This window comes from Canis lupus, chromosome 7, assembly GCF_011100685.1.
Source record: "Canis lupus familiaris isolate Mischka breed German Shepherd chromosome 7, alternate assembly UU_Cfam_GSD_1.0, whole genome shotgun sequence".
Classification (NCBI taxonomy): domain Eukaryota; kingdom Metazoa; phylum Chordata; class Mammalia; order Carnivora; family Canidae; genus Canis; species Canis lupus.
This window is the reverse complement of record NC_049228.1, coordinates 45,492,922-45,514,370: the sequence shown is the minus strand read 5'-3', so window position 1 is coordinate 45,514,370 and position 21,449 is coordinate 45,492,922. Positions and strand designations below refer to the sequence as shown.

Sequence of the window (21,449 nt, the reverse complement as noted above, 5' to 3'; positions counted from 1 at the left end):
AGCGCGTTTGAAGTTGCCCTGGATATTTATTTGTAGGGGATTTACTGCGCAGAACGATTAAAGTTTGCTCTTGTTAGGAGTTTGGGGCTAGTTTTGGGGGGCGAGGAAGATGGAAAGGGAGAGTTAGCTAGAGAGAGGAAGGGGGCTGCCAGGTACCCTGAATGAATACATGTATATGTTTTAAAGTGCAGACAGACACACACGCACACACACACAAGGGCCCTTTGTTTTCAACATGGTGAGGGTCCAACATCTCTGACTGTGATTTTGTTTATAGGAAATCCTTTATAATGCACGTTTAGTGTTTCCATATGGAATTCTCATAGGACATTTCCCCGCACCCCCCTTCTCCCCTCCTCCCCTTTTTTTATTTGGATAAGGCAAGAGAAAAGGGACTGTACATTCCAAAGATTCATAGTCATTCCGGATCAAATTCAATGGATTTTGGCAAGAGTTGAAAAACCCAGATGCAGGGCTTCAGCCTCCTGCTGAGCCGCCTCCAGCTGCGAGTGTCTGGTGGAGGCACTTTGTAAAATCATGAAAACCCTATTAAATTCATGAAATATGATATACTGTCGTTTCAGACTAACTTTCCATTGAACTGTCCATGAAGGGAGAATCTGGTTAGCTTGCCGACGAAGGGGGAAGTGGCAAGGCTGGGGCAGGGCTGGGAGGCAGGAGGCTCTATTGAGGAAAGCACAAAGGAGCCTGGGAATTCTGAAGAGGTTTCAGATTTCTGGGTCTGGGTCTGAGGGCTCCTTCAGACCCTGGCAACACCAGGCTTTCTCAGGGTTCGACTCTTCCCAGAAAGGAAAGTGGCCACCATGATTCCTCTCCCTGTCGAGTTGCTGAGCATATGACCATGACCAGTTTCCCTGATGGGATGGGTGTTTCAGAGCACAGGACACTCCAGCAATCCTCAGAGGATGTTTGGATTCCAACCATCGTTTCATAGCTGAGGGGCCAAGGGCAGCGAGGAGAGAGACAGACTCACCCAAGGTGCAGCACATGGAAGGAAAACCCAGAGCTCCTGAATCCCAGTTTAGTTCTTTTCACCAAAGCACACCACCTCCCTAGATAAAAACAAGGCAGAGACCTTCTCTTTGTTGGCCCCAGATCAGAGCTGCTGACAACATGGTTTTTTGCATGAACTCACAGGCCTAGACTCCCCCAGCTATGAAACAGTCTACCCTAAACAAGTTGGACACCCTAAGTTCATTTCCTATTGGACTATAATTCACATCATAAAACTATAGCATGTTTATTTTCAAATAGATCAGAGTGAGGGCTCCCTGGAGGTGCGTTGGTTTTGTTTTCTGGAAACCTCCACAGGACATGTCAATTGCAGGAGTTCACATGTATGTGCTGAGTTCGCCTTCCAGGAAGCCAAGTGGGGCCCTTCTTCCCCCACCCTAGGGGCACCCTAGTCTGTCTTGGCACCCTAGTTCAGACCTCTGGAATGTAAGGGCACACAGAACATCATCGCCCAGCTGTCATCCATGCAATGGTCCCTGAAATGTCATATGGTCCCAGCATCTCTTGCCCAGCTGCCAGGAGCAGTGTCATGCATGGAAAAGGATCAGAATGAAAGCTGACTTTGATTGAGTGCTTACAGTATGTTAAGGCACTGTTCCAAGAACTTGGTATGAGTTCAGTCATTCCATCCTAACAACCCTATGTTGTAGTGACACCACTATCCCCAATTTGCAGGTGAGAAATCTGAGGCAAATTGCCCAAAGTCTCACAGTCAGCTAAGATCGCATAACTGACCCAGGTGACCAAGCCAGTATTTGAATCTCAACCATCAGGATCTCACACTACCCACCATCCTCCCCAATCCCACCCCTAAGCACGCAGACCTAAATAGCAACATCAGAGGAGGTCTTAATTCTCCTCCTTCTCACCCTCATTGGAGATGTACTTTCTGAAATAAGCGTTTCATACTTTCTCCTTACCCTTGGATATGTAAATAGCTCCCAGAGTGTCAGTGAACCTAAATAGTCTAAACTAATAGTTTAAACCAGGGCTTCTCAAAATGTAAGGGGCACACAAATTCCCCAGCAATCTTGCTAGAATGCAGATTCTTATTCAGCAGGTCTGTGAAGGAGTCTGATGTTCCCCATTTCTAACAAGCTTGCAGGTACTCCAGTGGGCCACAGAGCACACTTGAGTGGCAAGGCTGTAGGTATCTACCGGATTGCTCTTCTCCACCAGAAGAGGCGCCCATAAGAAGGCAGATGGAAGGGTCAGAGACATTTCATCAATTCCACAGCTGTGGCCCAGGCTAGCCTGCCACCTATCAGTAGAGCCACTGGATTTCACTGGGAGGCCTTTAGGGCCACTAGAAGCCCTGGGATTGAAATCTCTGCAGCCACCAGCACCAGCCAGGTGCCACAGGACCAGAGAGTCCAGCATCTCTACCTCCCTGGCAGGGACAGTAATGAGTATACAGGGATTGCTGAGGTCAGGAACAACCTGACGCCTCTCTTACATCCTGGCGGGAAGGCTGCTGACCAAGAGGAAGTGACCCCGGATGGCAGTTTCCACATTCTTGCTGGGGACTTTGGACAGACATTTAACCTTCCTGGTTCCATTTGTCTAAGGATTGCACAACACCTTTCAATCTCCCCTCCCTCCCATCCCAATCTATGAGTCTATAAATGCCTATACAGTGAGTAAAAATTCAGCCAGCTATCTGCACATCCTGATATTCTGATATCCTTGCTGCCAACACCAACACCAGGGCATCAGACAGAGCCCGTTTCCTGGCTCTGCAGAGGCTGCAGCGCCATAAAACAGCTCTCACAGGAACCTGGCTGCCCTGTTCTCGGTCCCCACCTACATCTTGAGAAGCAGCTGGAGGAGGCTGATTCCCCCCACTTCGCCAAGTACGCTGCCCCAGCCCTGAGACTGCAAGGTGTGAGGGCTCTGCCTCACAGCCGACACATACCGTATTGTGTTCCTACTGGCTCAGAAGACTTTGCACAGCCTAGAGAAACAAGACATGGAAGAGCAGAAAGGGGCAGCACTCAACCCCTGGCCTCCCTGGTCTGGTTCCCCCTGACAGGGTGAAGCAAAGCATTGTGGCCTGGAGAGGGGCAGGGAGCCCTAATAGACACCCAGCCCTACAGAGCTGGGCTCAAGTCCCTAGCTCCCTGGAGGTGGCTTTCAGATCCTCAAGCTCTGCGACCTTTAATGCTGCTATAAGCGCCATTCCTTACAAGGGCTAGCCACAGCGTAGGTGGATGACAAAGTGACTATTGATGATAAATCAGACACTCCCCAGATCTGTTCTCCAGAGAATCTGACCAAGTCCAAGGGACACTTGGAACTCGTATTGTCGAACAACTAAAGATTCAGGGTTCTAGACCAGGGCTTCCCAGTAGAAATGTAATGTGAACCATCAATGTGTATCATATGTGTAATTTTAAATTTTTAGTAAAAAAAAAAAGTTTAAGAAATTAAATGTATTACATTTAAAAATAAAAAGTAACAAGTTTAATTCATTTTAATAATTTATTTAATTTAACCTAATATACAAACTAGGATCATTTTGACATATAATCAACATTAAAAATGATTAATGATACATTTTACATTCTTTTTTTGTACTGAGTCTTGGAAATTTGGTGTGTATTTTACATTGACAGCACGTCTCACTTTGGACTAGCCATATTTCAAGTGCTCAGTGGCCACATGTGGCTGGCAACAACTCTACCAAATTGTACAGATATAGAGCAGAGGACACCAATGGATACCAAACCAGCAATGGCAGCAAAAGTTGGCTGGGGGAAGGCAGGGTTTAACATTCCTATCATCTTCAGCACCACCCCCTAGCCATCCCCAGTAATAAGCATTAATAACACTGAAATCCTAAGAATAATATTCTTAGATGTGGTGACTATGCATTTCTTTAATATTATGCGAAGGAAAAATAAAAGGATTTTTGGAAAACTTTGCTATTTTTATTGATCTTTAGTACTGGAGTTAAGTAAAAACAATAAGCTAGCTATGCACATGCAACATTAGCAACACCCCCTTCCAGATGACTTGCCTCTGTGCTCCTTCAGTAAATACTTTTGGAACTAAGACTGGCCAGTGGAGAAGGCATTTGTCTGTGCAAAAAAGCACCTGCGGGGGGAGCTGCTCAACAAATGAAGAGTTCAGTGCTGTTTCTTTCTTAAAATGTAATTTAGATGAGGACCTTGAATACCTGTGCACAGCTTGCTGGTGGAATAGGCTGAAAGGGTGCAGGATTAGAACAGAGTCAGGGCATTAACAGGTGTAGGGAAGGGTTAATGCACACAGATGGACTATTTACTAGGAGAGGAGAGGTTTGAGTAGCATCGTGGTTCAGATGACTCAAGTACAGGGTACTAGGCCGAAGGCCGCAAAGATACTGAGTACTAGGAACCGTACTATAGCAATGGGGGTTTTAAGAATAAGACACTTTAGAGAATATTGGACATTACATATAAGGTTCAAGGGAACTGGGGCAGTGGATGGGGGAAAGCAGAGTGAACAGTCCTCCTCCAGTCAGAAAACAGCACTGAGGTTGTCTCTACTAACTTCACGGCTTGCTCCCCAAACTTCCTTGGGTCCTTATTTTTGTTGTGAGGATTGCCACAACAAAACAGACATTGTCCCTTCCTTCCTCCCTAACACCTCCTCTCTTCTCTCTCCCCGATCAGTTGTTACCTCTGCTAACAGAAGGTGGTGGGACAGAGGGCAGGACCTAGGAGAGTGGGGTCAGTCATACAGGCCCTTATAATTCTTGACACCTCACTAGTCTCTGCCTTGTGAAAACTGGGATAATATCACTAGCCTGAGAGACTGGAAACTGAATCAGATGTCTTCTGGTGCTCAGTTCTGGAACTCTAGGAAACAAGCCAAGAACCCTACAGCCTAAGTCTTGCTACCAAAGTAAGACTCCCAGACATGGACCTCGTGATGCACTGTTACCCGGACTCCACCCTGGCAACAGTTACACCACAGCAGAACAGGTTCTATCCAGGCAACCGTCCCAACATCCGTCCCCAGGTGCCCCTGCCTACGCACATGCACACATGTGCATATAGATATGCACACAAAAACACAGATACATGCATGCACACATGTGCCACACACGTACAGACACACGCAACCACAAATAGGCACACGTCTCCAGATACATCTAGAGACCTACACATGTACACACACACAGGCACATATACCTAGATGTGCACACAAGCATGCACACACACACGTGTATGTGCACACAGACCCACCACTTCCTCCCCCATCTGTGAGACTTTATCCATGCTCCAGAAAAGAACACTTCTTTCTCCAAAGCATAGTGCTTTCCTCTTTCCAAACCCTGCCCAGACTTTTAATCTTCTAAAACCTTAGGAGGTGAAACCTTTCTGCATTGATCTTTAAAATCTGACCACCTCATTGATTCAACAGTTTTTATCTACTTGTGCAACTAGGTTTCTAAACTGTTTCCTTGCATATGAAAATAATAGCATGCTTTACAACCTTTCAGTGTGTTTGTATACCTATTCCAGTACCAAGCATAAGGTTATACAAAAAGCAGGAACTCATTAAAAATGACCTGAAAAAAAAAAAATGATCTCTACAGTGTCTCTAGGTGGAATTAATAATAGTTAACATTTATTTTGCATTTAACAGTGTGGCCAGCTCTGGGCCAAGCACTTTATATACAGTATCTCGTTTCATCAATAACCCTATAAGATAGGTATTAGAGATTTTTTTATTTAAAAAAAAAAAGCTGTGACATAGAAGATTCTAGAATATAAGGCAGTCTTATTTCAGATGCCACATTTTGCCACTGCACAAAACTGTCTGTCCATTTAACCATTAACTAAACTGAGACACACAGACATTCCATGAATTACCTGAATTCACAGGGTGGGGGCTACAAACCAAGTCCTCTCCACTGAGCTTCACTGCCTCTTTCAAGCTTGGCAACTGAATTCTTCCTTCCATGTATAGAGGAAACAGCAAAGACTTTAAAGCCAGGCAGAGCCTAAGTTTTACCTTTTGTAAGAAGAAAGTAGCAATAATTACCTAACCCATTGCTGTGAGGATTAGGCCCAAGGAAGACTCTCATGCATTTCCTCGCACAAAACTAGTATTTGGGTAATGCCAGCTTTCAGCGTCTTCTCTCCCTCCGGCCTCCTCCCCCTCCCAGCCCACCTCCCCGGCCCCATCCCACACACTTGCAGCCTTGCAGGCAGCATCCTTGTTCAGTTTGCCTGACTTCGTCCTTGGGAGCCAGTATTAGATCAAGTGGGCTGCCCCGAGCAGACTCATTAAGGAGGCTTTGCCCCTCTACAATCATGAAGACACTGCAGAAATGGGATCACAGAGCTTGTGTTGCTCATGCTTCATGGAGGCTCTCCCGCTGAGCAGTGCAGATTCCATCCAAGAAAAAGACAACCACCCATTGTGGATAGGTGGAAAGCATCTGCTTGGGAAAGGTCCCCTCTCCCCTGTTCACAGGGAACCTCTCCCCCTCCTGTAAACTATACCTGTGCGCTCCAGTTGCCCTCTCCTGTCTCGCTATGGTGGCATGAGGCTAAATTAATTAATGTGTGTAAACCATGTGGAAATGTTTGGCTTGCCAAGCGCTCTTGATAGGTTTGAAATACTATTGGAAGCCGTGGAAATTGGCACGGCTATCTGGAGCAGAATTGATCTCACCCCCAGGACTCCTGATGAGATTGACTCTGGTTAATGGAGGCATATGCAGGTAGAGCAGGATCTTCATTAAAAACACTGCGGATATATTTCAAACCCTTACTGGGGAGCAGGAAGACAAAATTAAAAGAGAAAGAAAGACACTGGTGCGGGGATTCTCCTATGATGTGCCAGACCCAAAGGGAATTGCCCAAGGGTTGGACAAGAGAAAGGGAGGATCTTCTAAAGTGAGGCACACAGAGCTGGGTGGGTTTGGATGTCTCTGAGAGGCAAGAATCCAATCCTGCAGTGACGGGTGGTGTATTTGTGTACACACAGAGGATGGGCAGGTGCCTAACGCCCTTCCCTTGACAGACTCATCTTTGCTCTTAAAGCTCCACAAGGCTCCCGAAACAGGAGGCACAGGGAAGGAAGCACCCTGGCCTGAGGTGGGGCAGGCAAGGGGCTGGGCTTGCTGCCATCACAGCTGTTGTATTGTCGGGAGCCAACCAGAAAAACAGAACCAGTAGGAGAGAATACATAGTATATGAAGAGATTTATTGCAAGAAATTGGCTTATGTGGTTGTGGGAGCTGGCTTGGCAGGTCCAGAACCCACAGGGCAAGCTGGGACTCCCAGGCACAGGGTGAAGCTGCTGTCCACAGGTAGAATTACTTCTTTTCTCAGGGAAGCTCCAGTTCTGTTCATAAGGCCTTTCAACTGATTGATCCACCCAGATCATCTAGGATCATCTCTATTACTTAGAAAGCCAGCCGATGCACCCTGGACTGTAATCACATCCACAGAGTACCTGTGTACCAACACCTATGTTGGTGCTTGAGCAGCCAGGGATGGTGGCCCAGCCACAATGACACACTAAACCACCCGTCACAACTGCTCTGCCCTCCTAACCACTCAGCCCCCACCTCCTCTGTCATCAGGCCCCACCACCACCTCCTGAAGCCTCCTGCTCTCAAGTGGTTCTCCAGTGTCCTAGTCACCCAGGAATGGCCCCTAAGTTGTCTGCCCACCAACCCCATTGAAACCACAAATGGATCCCCAGGGTGGGCTGTCCCTGTTCATCACTTCTCCAGCGGGTGTCTGAAAGGGCCTCCCAGCTGCTCTCCCAGCCTCCAAATCCTCATTTGCCAGGAGAGTGTGTTTCTAAGCTCTATACCCCAGCCAACTCTTCAGGGGCTAAGACTTTCTTGGCACCTGCCCACAGGGTTCCTACAGAACCGGTCACTCCTCTGAGTGGCATCCAGCCTGCCTTCTTGTTGCCCTCCCCTTCCCTGTGTCTTCTGTGTTTCTGTGGTTCCTGGAGCTGACCATACTGCTCACTTCCACGCCGAGGCCTACACTCTCCACTGACATCCACTCATATCTTTGCCTCCTCCCCAAAGACTAGCTCCCCAGCTGAGAGAAGCTCCTACCCTGGGCCCCCTTCCCTTCTTCGTGGAGATGCTCCACACTCTGGGACAGAACCACCTGCCTATCATCTGCCCCCACCTTGAATGGAGCACCTCTGCACCCCACTCTCACCTCTGCCCCAGTGCCCAGCCCAACATCCATAGGGCTCTTGGTGTGTGTCCTGAAAATTCTAGCTGAGCTAGTGGACAAAATGTGCCAGCAGGGTTTCCCCAGCACCCCTCCATTAGCTTGGCTGCTCACATTCTTCCTCTGTGTGTAGTTCTGTTGGAAATTTATTGGAGTAGGGAGTGGTTTTTTTCTTCTCCCTCTCCCTTCTCTGTCTTCCAGTTTGAGAACTGTTTTGAGTAATACCACTGTCATGATAAATTATGGTATACAGAAGTTATGGCCTGAGGTATCAGGGCCCATTTCAGAAACTGAAAAAAAAAAAACAAAAAGACAAAACCACAGAACCATGCAGCCAAGAGGGGAAGACAGGCAGGGTGAGAGGCAGGGCTGGATGCTGGTCTGAGGCTGCCAGTAGCCTCCCAAGGGTGCTCAGCAGGCCACCTGGTCTGACATGTCTCAGGAGTACCCTCCCTGGGCAAAGGAAGAGGGGCCAGGAGACCAGCCACCTGGCTATTTCTGGAATGCACTTCAGAGGATATGAGGGGATAGATGTAGGCAGGGGCCAGAAGAGGAATGACCAAATTTGAAGATCCAAACCTGAGATGAAAATAGGAAAACTGCCCATATGGACAGATGTTGAGACTTAAAAAAAAAAAAAAAACAGCTACAGCCCCAGACTTTTATTCATTCAGCAAATGTTATTTGAACATGCGATTTGTTTTCAGCCTAGAGATTTGACAGTAGACCAGGGTTCCTACCCTCAAGGGGCTTCATCTCAGGGGGAGGGAAGGACAGGAACAAAGGGGGGTTTGAGAGCTTCAGGTGGTGGTAATGTACTGAGGAATGTGGGTGGGGTGGGAAGGAGTGTGGTGTGTGTGCTACCGTGGAGAGGTGTCTGGAGAATGCCTGAGAAGCCATGGCTCACCAGGGGAAGGTGGTGTAAACAGAGGGAGTGGCACATGCAAAGGTCATAGGGCAGGACTGGCTGTAACATGCCCTAGGTGGGGCAGGAGACAGTGTCAAAGCTGTAGCCAGAGGTCAGGTGGTGGAGGCCAGGTGGGAGGCAGAAGGACTTTGGCTTGTGTTTTCATGAGCTGGGCAGTCTCCGGAGGGGCCTTCAGTGGGGAAGGGCCTCATGCTGCATAGCCAAACGACCACTCTGGCTGCTTAGGCTGACGGAGGCAGGTACTGGAGGAAGCTGAGACACATGGACCAGGAGACAGATGCTGCTGCCTTGGGCTCTGCCCCAGAGGTGACGGTGATGCAAAAAGCCAGTCCCAGATGTGACGTGGAGGTGGAGCTAACAGGAGTTGGCATGTTGTGGTGTGGGGTGAGAGGAAGAGAGTCCTGAGCACCCGGGTGGGTGTCTTAGACCATTCCGGCCACTGTAATAAAAACCACTGACTGGGTGGCTCATAAACAACAATCATTTATTTCTCACAGTTCCAGAGCCTGGGAAGTCCAAGATCAAGGCGCCCCAGATTCAGTGTCTGGTAAGGACCCACTTCCTGGTTCATAGACGGCTCTGCTGGGCTATGTCCTCACACTGTGGGATGGGCAGTGGGGCTCTCTATGGGGTCTCTTTGACAAGGATACTCATCCCATCCATGAGGGCTGCACCCCCATGACCTAATCACCTCCCAAAGACTCCACTTCTTAATACATCACACTCAACATGTGGATTTGGAGGACATAGTCATTCAGTCCATAGCAGTGAGTGACGATCTCTTTTGCTGAGATCGGGGAGCCTCACAGGCTGATCAGACCTGAGGAGTGCAAGCCCACCAGTATATACCCAACCAGAGGTACCCAACAGATCTCACCTTTCACTGAATGGAATCTTTTTTTACTAAATGGGCCACTCACACGTTCATACAGCAGTTGTGGCTCACACGTACCGTACCGTAGAGACCTTGAGACTCAGAACATCATCAGGTGCCTTGTGATCAAAACCTAGTCAGTAGGGGCTTGCTGCTCGGTGTGTGTTTACCCGCATTGGTTATATCTGTCACTCTCTACCCATCATAAGGCATTTCTCAGAGCTTCCTCTTTCCTGTTTGAAATAGTCTCCCTGCAGAGAGACAAAAAGGCATCTGAGGTGTGGGGGGCCTACAAGGCATGGGGGTGGGACGGGAGCAGAACCTCATCTCTGTGGATGGGGCAGAGGGGATTCAGTGGACTGCTCCCCACCTCCTGCACTTCCCCACGGCTCTCTTGGGCAGTTGGTATTGGCAGGCTGCCTTATGGCTTGTGGGGCCCCTAAGCACTTGGTTTTCATAGGTCCCTTTCTCCAGAAAAAAAAAATATTAAAAATTGTATTTTATGACTGCATGGGTATCGAGATGAATATAATGATAATGCAGGCTGGGTTATATGTGGGGTTTTTTTCCTTCCGATTTTAAAAGAAATTAAAGCAATGTTGTGGGCCCTTGAAAGTATCATGGGCTTTAAGCACAGTGGCTGCTATGCCCAGTGGAGAAGCATCCCTGTGTGCAAGACAGGAAGAGGGTGGATATGGAGGAGCCGTGGATGTCAGGACACCTGGGCCCCTGTCTTGACCCCTGAACAATAAGCTATGAGATCTCTGATCAGTCTCTCTTCCTCTCAAGGCCTCCACTTCCTCATCTTCCCGCGGCGGAAAGGAGGGTAGGGGTGAGGGGTGAGGGGAGCCGAACTTGACCATCTCTTGGCCTTCTAAGCAATGACTCCCCAAGATTCTAACTAAAGCTTGCAGACCTTGAGCTTCATTTTTAACTTTCTGACCCCAAGGGAAGGCTCTCCTCCATCCCACCCCACCCCCCGAACTACAATATTAAACTTGTTTTCCTTTCTGGATCTCCTTCTCTCATCAAATCACATGCTGGTGTTGTGTGCAGCCACTGGTTTCCAAAAGGCAGCCATAAAACCATAATGAGTATGGAGATACCAATGTGAAATGACAGAGCGAAAGCCATAAACATTCAAATAAATATATAAATATAAACAAGTCTATAAACCAAACCCAGGAGGTATTTTAAACGCATAATGTAGCATTTATATCTCTTACTTTGCGCAGCAGAACTTTCAAAGGAAATTCATTTAATTCTATTGCTCACACCCCTAACCCCCATCCAGGAGTAATCGCTAATAACCAGCACAATTACTGCCTCCCTCCTGATGGAGAGTTCATTTCAGAAGCTCGTTTCTTGAATTCATTATCATGCTGGAAATGAGCTGAATCACAGCGGATGTGACCACATGACGATCCCCCTGCTTCCTTCCAGTTGGGCTCAGCGAGATGCCTGCCAGAGCCTTGGCCCCTGCCCACTCCGACTATTGCAAAAGTAGTTACCACTCAATACCTGGCCCGATTTAAAGAAGCTCATCAGGAGTTAGGAAGAGGTCAGATAATTCTGTTTAATTACAGGCTTGATGGGCAGAGGGACTCCCCCCTCCTTGAAGCATGACTGTGGCCCTCTCTCTCCAAAGAAAGGGGACCTAACCTCACCATGGCTCACAGCTCCAGCCAGGAAATGGCCAAGAGTGAACTGAGCCCTGCGCACACACCTTCCTGTCCCGGGTACTGTCAGGTGCTCACTCATCTACCCCCCCCAACAAGCCCTGGGGTGGATTCGGGGGGCACAGCGCAGAATTTGTGAGGTCCAGTGCAAAAGGAAAATAGGTGGGCTTTGTTCAAAAATAGCAGGGGAAACATGCAGTTAAGGGTACTGAAAGGTGAAACTTTTTCTTTCATTCTTCCTCAGGTGGTTTTTTCCCTCTCTCTCCCTCCTTTCCTCCCTCTCTCTCCTGACTTGTTATGCTGTTTTCATCTGCTATTTAATGTTGCATTCCCAGGGGCACAGGGACTCTTGCTAGGTGTCACCACATGCCCCCCCACTCCACCCCACCAAATTTATATGTGCACAAAAGACCCACTACCTGCGGGCTTCCCTGCCCTTGGCCATCAGAGTGCCGCACCACGTCCCAGGCAGCATAGGGGAGTTGAGCCAGGTGTCTCACCTTCCCACAAGCCCCTGACTCCAGCCCACTGTGAATGGATGACCCCCAAGGGACTGCAACCTCTTGGCCCCGTTTCACTTGGTACCAGGAAGAGGCCAGATGCTGCTGCGTGCCTCAGGTAACTATACCCCTCCCCACACCTGAGCACACCTGAGCACAGAGGGCAGCAGCAATCCCTGGGTGAGGGGCCAGGAGGGAGAGGCAGCAGGAGGCAGGCCAGAGTGTCAGCCAAGGATCCAAGCCTCCCACATTCATGGCCCACTGTCTGTCAAACTTCACTTACAAGACACAAATTTAAGATTTTGAACAATTGAACATGTTTGAATTATTAAGAATTTCAAGATGCTGATTATAGAGCAACAAACCCCAATCCTTTGAAGCATAAGACTGTATAAAACTGCCCTGGTCACATGCCCACAGAACCAGCTTTGGGTAGATAGTACCACAAATGGGAGAACATAGGCCCTAAAATTAGGCCAAGGTCATGATACTGAAAAGCGGGCAGGGGTGGAGGTGGGGGAGGGCCTAAGGCTCAAACTTTGTAATCTGGCTCCAGAGCTTATTCTTTACCACTTCCCTGTGCTGTCCCTCATTCCTCCAAACCTGGCTGCTGCCTCTCAGGGTGATCAGCACAGTACTACACTGTATAGAAAAGGCAAAAGAGGGACACCTGGGTGGCTCAGTGGTTGAATGTCTGCCTTCAGCTCAAGGCATGATCCTGGGGTCCTGGGATCAAGTCCTGCATTGGGTTCCCCGCAGGGAGCCTGCTTCTCCCTCTGCCTGTGTCTCTGCCGCTCTCTCTGTGTCTCTCATGAATAAATAAATAAAATCTTTAAAGAAAAAAAAAAGAAAGAAAAGAAAAGGCAAAAAAAAGTGCATGCCCCAACCTACAGCATCATACTGACTCATGCTGACTGGCTGTGTGGCTTTAGGCAAGTCACTTAACCTCTCTGAGCTTGAGCCTAACCTGCCATATGGAGGCACTATGAAAAAGAAATTTGGAGTGATAAAGGTACATTTATAGAGAAGCACCAGTGTCACCTAATATATAAAAGACGAGTAGGAGAGCCTGACCAGAACTGGATCTCTCATCCATCTCCTCCTTTCCCAAGCTTCTTCCCACCCCTCTGAGCAACTGACCCTAACCCTGAATGTCCAAGAAGGACAGTGCACATGCTTTGTAATGTAACTACCTCGTGGCTATACAGTAAGAAAGGAGCAAGTCTGAACCAGTTCACCGTTCAGGTCTCTAAAGGAAACTGCTTTGATGTCATCTTAATTATAATGGGGCTTTTTTCTTATATGTGTACAGTCCATGGGGCTAGCTCTCTGCCCTAGTGATCCAGGACTCCCCCTGCCCAACCTGACATCTGCGCCACTGAGTTAAATGTTGACTGAATGAAGTCATCAAAAGTCTGCACCACAGGGCTCCTGGGCGACCCCATTGGTTAAGCACATTGGACCCTTGGTTTCAGCTCATGTCATGATCTCAGGGTCATGAGATCAGGCCCCACCTTGGGCACTCATTGGGGAGCCTGCTTCCTGTCTCTGTCTGCCCCTGCTTGTGCATGCTCTCTGTCTAAAATAAATAAATCTTAAAAAAAAAGAAGAAAGAAAGAAAGAAAGAAAGAAGAAAGAAAGAAGGAAGGAAGGAAGGAAGGAAGGAAGGAAGGAAGGAAGGAAGGAAGAAGAAAGAAAGAAAAAGAAAGAAAGAAAGAAAGAAAGAAAGAAAGAAGACAAACAAGCAATAACAGAAAGAAAGAATCCCAGATCAAAAAGAACCACCTCATACATTCCCGCGCTGTAACTTCATTCCTACGGCCGTACATTCCTTCCTACCGAAGGAAGGAAGGAAGGAAGAAAAAAGAAAAGGTCTGGGGAGCCTGGGTAGCTCGGCTGGTTAAGCACCTGGCTTTGGCTCAGGTCATGATCTTGGGGTCCTGGGATGGATACCTGCATGGGGCTCCCTCCTCAGCAGGGAGTCTGCTTCTCTCTCTCTTCCTCTGCACTTCCCCCCTGCTCATGCACTAACTCGTGCTCTTTCTCTCTGCTCTCTCTCTCAAATAAATAAAAATCTTTTTTAAAAAAAAGTCTTTTCCTCAAATGATCTCATCAGACTGACCCATTTGTAAGCTTTGACTTAAGGGACCCAAATCTATAGTAAGACAAGAAAAAGCCTTGGCAACCCTCAACTTTTAGGTCTCTTCTGCTGACCTCGAGTGACATGTGCTTCCTCAGACAAGCTCAGGAGCTTTCTTTTGGTCTTATCAGAGAAGTTCCTGGTTTGGCAAAATGGGTTGAAAGGTCTGAACCATCAGAGCCTCTGCGTCGGCCACTGCAGTAACTGATGCTGGCTGAGGGTGTGCCAGGGTGTGTGTGGCTATGTGTGGCTGCGCATGGTACCCAAGACCCCACATCTCTGGGATCCAGTTCACTGCCTAGAGCAAGTCAAACATATCTGGAAATTTTGCAGAACCTCAGCTCTCAACTTCAGCCAAGAGAGTTATTTCATGAACTGTCAAAAGACCATAAATGAGCCATGGAATGGTTAGTAGTTGTTAGGAACATGTGTAAAGTACTCAGCACAGTTCCTGGGACATAGTAAGTGTTCAACTAAAATGTCAGTCCCTGGCCAACGTCGTCTCTCTTGGGGAGGCTTAGTGAGTAGTGGGATTTGTCACCTATTCCTTAAGGGGAGTAGAGACTATTTTCCCCAGAGAGGGGCAGTAGGAGAGTTGAACACCCTGATGAGGGAGGACAAAGGTGGAAGAAAGAATCTGAGGCAGGGTCGGGTGGCAGGAACATGGATTATGGAAACCTGAAAACCCTTTATACCTACTGCTCTGCTTTTGCATGGTCTGGCCCTGGAAACCTCAGGAACAGGATAAGTGTAAGGTCTCTAGCATAATATGAAAAACATATCTGCCCAGACTCACTTCTGCTGCATCTGCCTTCCCTGGAGACCAAGTAACTGTAATGGGCACATAAGCTGGTCTTTCCCAAACACACTTAGGTTCTTGCAAAAGATCAGAAGGCACACACACAAAAAATCACTCAGGTTCTTTCAAAGGAGTCTTCTCTTGGATCACTTTCTATTTCTTGAGGCCAAACAGCTTGTACTTCCTCATGGTAAAATGCAGACACTTGAGTGCTTTCTCCAGAGCAAAAATTGGTTGACACTCCCCGATGATGGATTCAAACATTTTGACTGTACTCATTCAAATTCCCGTCAGTTTAGTCAATTGATGTCATATCAAATATCTGTCAGTACAACCAGCCAAGTCGATTAGACACCTGGTCTTTTTAGTCAGCTAAACTTGTTATTTCTGAAAACAAAAACAAAAACAAAAGAAAAAAAACAAGATAAAAGTAACCTATCAATTTAGTTAGCGATAGACTAATAACTTCTATCAAAAAAAAACTACATTTTTGTCAAACTACTTTGATTTTTTTTTCCCACTGAATCTACTAAATCAATCAGTTGTGTGCAGTGTGGGGAGGATATTGACCAGATGTGCAGCTTGAACAAGCAGGGAGGTGAACATCAGAAATGAAATCATCAAAAAGATTCCATCAGAATGGCCGCTGCTCAATCATCCACAATAACAATGAGAAATGGGATCCTACAAGATGTATGACAGGTAGTCCCTAATCACAACAATTTGGTGCATGGAAGAGCATTTTTCTATTCTTTCTAGAAATTCACCTTCCTGTCTTGTTTGTCCATAATTGATAAGAAAATGGGTGTGATTGCCCCGGGAGTACTGATTTGTGTCCCTGATTGCCTGTCAAAAACCAACGAGCTGATGGCAGGTTCGCTAAAAACCAAAAGTTGATTGTATTTATTTGAAGTCCTTTGACTGTTATATTATGCTGAATTAATTCTGAAAGATATGATGCCTTCCCAAGTCCAGAGGATTATGATAAATTCAGTGCTTGACACGGTCTGTGTTAGACCCAAACTAAAGAGTTAAAATTGATTTCTTTGTTTAAACTGAAACCATTCGACCTGGCCTTTGGCACCCTCCTTCTGTACCCTTTATCCTTCTCTCAAGCATCATCTCACCCTTTCCCGGGTTCCCCGCCACCTTGCACCCGCCCCCATCCCCAGGATGCCTGGAGCCTTCATACCGTCCCAGAGCTCTCCCTTGCAGGGGTGACCATTTAATAGACCAAGCCATGCTAAGAGATCTTTGACTCACTGTGCTAAATCTTCCCAAGGGTGCTTGTTCTTCAAAAGAGGATACCTGAAAAAAAAAAAAAAAAAAAAAAAAAAAAAAAAAAAAAAAAAAAGAGGATACCTGAAGACATCTGTGTTTAGTTCAAAGGAGTGAATCACTAAAGGTATAATTTCAGATGCCAGGTAACTGGAGAGAGTCCAAGTGTCAGCAGACATGGTTTTAACAAAGCCAAGTATTGTGAAGAGCCATCTTGCTTGGAGAATCAGAACATATTCGCTCTCAAGTGTATTCATGCAGAATTAAGTGGCCCACTTTTGTCTGATTCAAATTTTTCACTGGCCAGATTTTCTCCCAGTCATAGACATTTCTGCAACGGGAATAAGCTGATTATTTATTGCTAGTCACTCACCACCTACAATTCACTTTTCCAATTTTCCGTGTTGCCTGTACAGTGCCACTTTGTCAATCCCTGCAGTTTATTGACTGTGCTCTGATGGCTGGGGTAAACAAATTACTTCAAGAATGACTGGAGCAAAAAAGGGCATTGCTCGCTGGCTTCTAATGATGGAACTGGTGTGTGATCCAATTGGTCCTAATGTCAGGAGGCAATTCACCATCACGAGGGTGCAGGTTGCCAGAACCCATCCTATCAGTGACAAAATTTCGTACGGTGCATAATATTGACCTTTTTTTATTCTCAGTAAATAGTAGATAATATTAAATCAAATGATTTTGCAGATAAAAACTCCCAGATTTTGAAGTTTACCCCTTTAAAATCCACTGAAAATATACGGCACAGTAACAACCCTGCCCTATAAATGCATTAAAAGCATCAAAAACCAGGAGGTTCACATTCTTGTATTAGGCCAGAGGATATGTATTGGATCTAGGATCAAGTCCTTGCACAATCCAGACCCAAATTCGGGCTTAGTTCGGTGGACTCCAAATTTTTTTATTGTGCAATTCTACCAGAAAAATATTTTTGAACAGGCACCCCCCTATACATTTGTTTAATTGCAAATTATATTTCTGTACGTACATCAGCCAGTATGTCAAGCCACATATGCAGTTAGGTGAGGGTCATCTTTAATGACAGAAAATGTAAATCCTTTTTAAACTAGATTTCATAATCCTGACATTTGAGGGGCCTAGTTCTTGTCATGGCTAATTAGGTTGTCATTGCCTTTACTTTCTAATGTGGCTGGAATAATCAGAACATAAGCAGAACTGAGGAAACAATAGCCCCAGCACTTTCCTGTGATTTATTTGGGCTTTTCTATCAATCTTTCTTTATATGCTGAAGTCTTTGTAAGAATCTTGTTAATCCTAAGTGTCCATTTTGTGTAAATCCCTTAGTACCATGGGAAACCACTCTATTCCAGAATGATGATAATAATAATAATAATAATATCCAATCCTGGATAATAAAAAGTACTTATCCAGGATTGACTCCAGAAGCTGCATCGGCAGCCATCAGCCTCCTGATCTTGCATGCTGACCTTCACACATGATATACAAGGTCCATACATGACATGTGACAACTTGAAAAAGGATCTGAACCAGGACATCTTAAGTTTATCTCAATTTTTAGATAAAAATATACATAGAAGTCCTAATATTTTCTTTTTTAAGCTTGTTTGTTTGAGAGAGAGCACAGCAGAGGGAAAAGGAGAAGCAGGCTCCCCACTGAGCAGGGAGCCTGATGTGGCGCTGGATCCCAGGACTCCAGGATCGTGACCTGAGCCAAAGGCAGCCATTCAATCGACTAAGCCACCCAGGCACCCCATAAGTTCTAGTATTTTCTGACCTCACCCCAATGGCCTGAGTGTCTTACATCTCCCTCAGGATGAATGTCCCACTTTGAGAACCACTGGTTCTAGTTCACCTCAAAATACAGGCTCTTCAGGAGAGGAGGCCCGCTGAGACCGTGTCAGACTTGATGTCCTGCCCAGTAGTTTGGGCATCCTGGGGCCACTGGGAAGCGTTAAACGGTCTTTTAAAGAAGGGATGATGTGACCTAATTTGCATTCTTGCAAGATTATTCTGAATGCCCTAAGGAAAATGGATTGTGAAGATAATAGGAGTTATATAACAGGAGAAATGATAATGGTCTGAATTAAGGCTGCAGCCTTTAAAGATGGAGAAAAGTGGGCAGATTCACAAGATAGTAAAGATTTGGCTATTCACTAAACTTGCCCAAGGTTAAACAGCTGGTAGGCAGCAGAGCTAAATTTAGACCCCAGGTCTCCTCACTCCCAAAACAGTGATTTTTCTTCTGATTTGCCATGTCAGAGAACACCTGGTCCCTCCGTTTTATCCTCCCCGAGGGAGATAGGTGATCAGGAGCTGAGCCCAGACAGCACCGTGCAGTTTCCAGCAGGATGATGAAGGAAGGCACCAGGAAAGGAAAGGCACTGCCTTCTCCAGATGTATTTGTCTTTGTAGGATCCATCAGGGGACTCCATGAGAATCTGTTTTCTGGGTGTTGAATCCCATACTGAAATAACACATTTTCCATGATGGCAAACAGAAACTCCAAGTGACTATCCATTCAAGTGCAGGCCTTAACAAAAACCATAACCCGTCCTGCTGAAGAGTGGAAGGTGCTAGGGAGGTACCAACATGGGGGAAAGATAAACAGATTCTTGTAATCATTCCCACTCAGGAGCCCTCATCTCTTCTGGACTGTTTAAAATCCTTCTTCCTTTAAGCTAAAACATTAGCTCCTCCAAAAATTCCTTCCTAATTACCCCTTCTTTCCCATCTCCTGCCCTAATCTCCTTTCTTATGGCATCTCTTACTCAGGGTTCAGTACAGAAAACAGAAACCACTACAGATATTTTAAACAGAAAGGGATTTAGTACAAGAACCTGGGGGTGGGGTCACGAAATTTGGGGCAGAGTTGTAGGAGTGAGCTTTCTAGGTTGGGCCAGAAATTACTCCTGGAACACTATAAAACTGACCCATAGGGGCCACTACCTCCAAGGCCTCCACTGAAACTACTGAGCTCAAGAACCATGAACAGGAATGATATTCCTGATATTCCAGGAATCAGGAAGCCAGAATCATGAAGTCACTCTAGCTCCCACCCCTCAAACCCCACAAAGCTGATGGCTAAGCACATTGGCAGAAAACAAGAAAACATCATCTGTCCATGACCTTGCTTTCAAAAAAAAAAACCACACACACAGCTGAAAGAGCAAGACTTCTGCTTCACTTCTACCTTTTAAGTTTTGCCTAAATGCCTCTGACAACCCCTGATTTTATCCTAAAATTTTAGCTGCAAGGGAAGCTGAGAAATTTGATTTTAGCCTCTTGAATATAGTAAGGTACCCCAGAAGGATTGAGTAAGCCACACTACGGGTTCCAGCATGGGATCTCCCAGATAATACATCCTGCGTTGTTTTTTATGTGTCTAACCACCTCTCCGTTCCTAGAGGACAGGGTTCATGTCTTTCACATCCTCTAAGGCTGCAAGATGAGAGGCCCTTCCTTGCAAATAATCAAACGATGAGATGCATTCACTGTTTCAGTATTTTCTTACTTTGCTTTCTGATCCTACCTTTAAATGTTGTCTCTCATTAAACCTCCTTGAAGGTAATGCTAGTTGGCACTTCTCCAAGTGAGCCACGGGGCTGGGTGTGTGTATATGTATATTCCTCAACTAGTGGGTGATTGTGTTTCACAACTGATCCCCAGCCAGAGCTGGTTTTTTTCCCCCAAGAGACATTTCTACCCAATGAGGCTCAACCAATAGAAAAGTGATTCCCTGAAGCCAACAGATCTTTCTTTTATGAACTATCATCTCATTGTGTCAACAGGCTACCTCTGAATGGGTAAGCAAGTGCCCTCTACACTGCCCTACATGCTTGTTATGAGGATTAGGTAAGAAAACACAGGTAACAGGGCACTGGTTTAGCAGTGGTTTAGCACCACCTGCAGCCCAGGGCATGATCCTGGAGACCAGGGATCGAGTCCCACATCGGGTTCCCTGCATGGAGCCTGCTTCCCTCTGCCTGTGTCTCTGCCTCTCTCTCTGTGTCTCAGTAAATGGATAAAATCTTTAAAAAAAAGAAAAAAAAGAAAAAGGAAAAAGAAAAAAAGAAAAGAAAAGAAAAGAAAAGAAAAGAAAAGAAAAGAAAAGAAAAGAAAAGAAAAGAAAAGAAAAGAAAAGAAACACAGGTAACAATACCTACCACATAGAAGGTGTTCAGTAGTGTCTGTTCCTTCCTTCTTCCCAAGAACTTTTTCTTCCATAAAAAATATGCCTTTCTGGGCTCTTGCTAAGAGACTGGCTAATTAGATCCTTGAGGCGATATTAATGGTTAATGTATTAGTTGTCTACCGATGTATAACAAATTGCCCAAAACTTAGCCAACTTAAAATAATAAAAATGTCCTTGGCCAGGAATCCAGGAGCAGCAGCAGCCTACCTGGTGGCTCTGGCTTAGGATCTCTAATGAGATGACAAGATGTCAAGATGACAGCCAGGGTTGCCGTAGTCTGAAGGCTTTACTGGAGCTGGAGTCTGCTCTCAAGAAGAGTCTGCTGTGCAGCTAGCCAGCTGATGCTGGTTGTTGCCAGGAGGTCTCTGCCTCTCCATGAGGAACTCCCAAGGCTGCTCGAGTGCCATCATGACATGGCAGCAGCTCCTCCAGAGCAAATGCCCTAAGAGGGCAAGGCTGAAGTGGCAAGGTCTTTAATAAACTAGCCTCCGAAGCCACAGAGCCTCATTCCCATGATGTCCTGCTGGTTACACGGATCAGCTCTGTGAGTACTGGGAGGCAAGGGTCACCAAGGGCCACCGTGGTGGCTGGCTGCCACACCTTATAATGGCTTAATACTGTAGAGGAGCTCTTCCAGTTGCTGTCATTGTGATTTGGAAGGGATTTTGAATGTTTCAATGCAACTTTGTGAGATACCCTTAGAGACACTTTAATCTTTGTCAAGATTTTAGCTCTAGAGTGCACTCATTAGACATCAGGAAATATGTAAATAATGAATAAATTTGTCCTTTGAGCAACATATAGGCATTCCCCAAAATGGAACAA

General features: G+C 46.2%; 1 protein-coding gene and 1 long non-coding RNA gene across 4 annotated transcripts in view; one reads left to right on the top strand and one right to left on the bottom strand.

Annotated features, from left to right (window-relative positions):
• Positions 1–21,449, top strand: part of SLC14A2 (solute carrier family 14 member 2) — a 469,281-nt gene that overhangs the window by 406,045 nt on the left and 41,787 nt on the right. The window lies entirely within an intron of this gene.
• On the bottom strand, positions 14,235–21,152 carry LOC119872582. The gene is made up of 3 exons (XR_005362425.1): positions 20,596–21,152; positions 16,520–16,766; positions 14,235–15,544 (listed from the first exon to the last, which is right to left on the bottom strand). It is a non-coding gene; the product is annotated as an uncharacterized LOC119872582 (long non-coding RNA).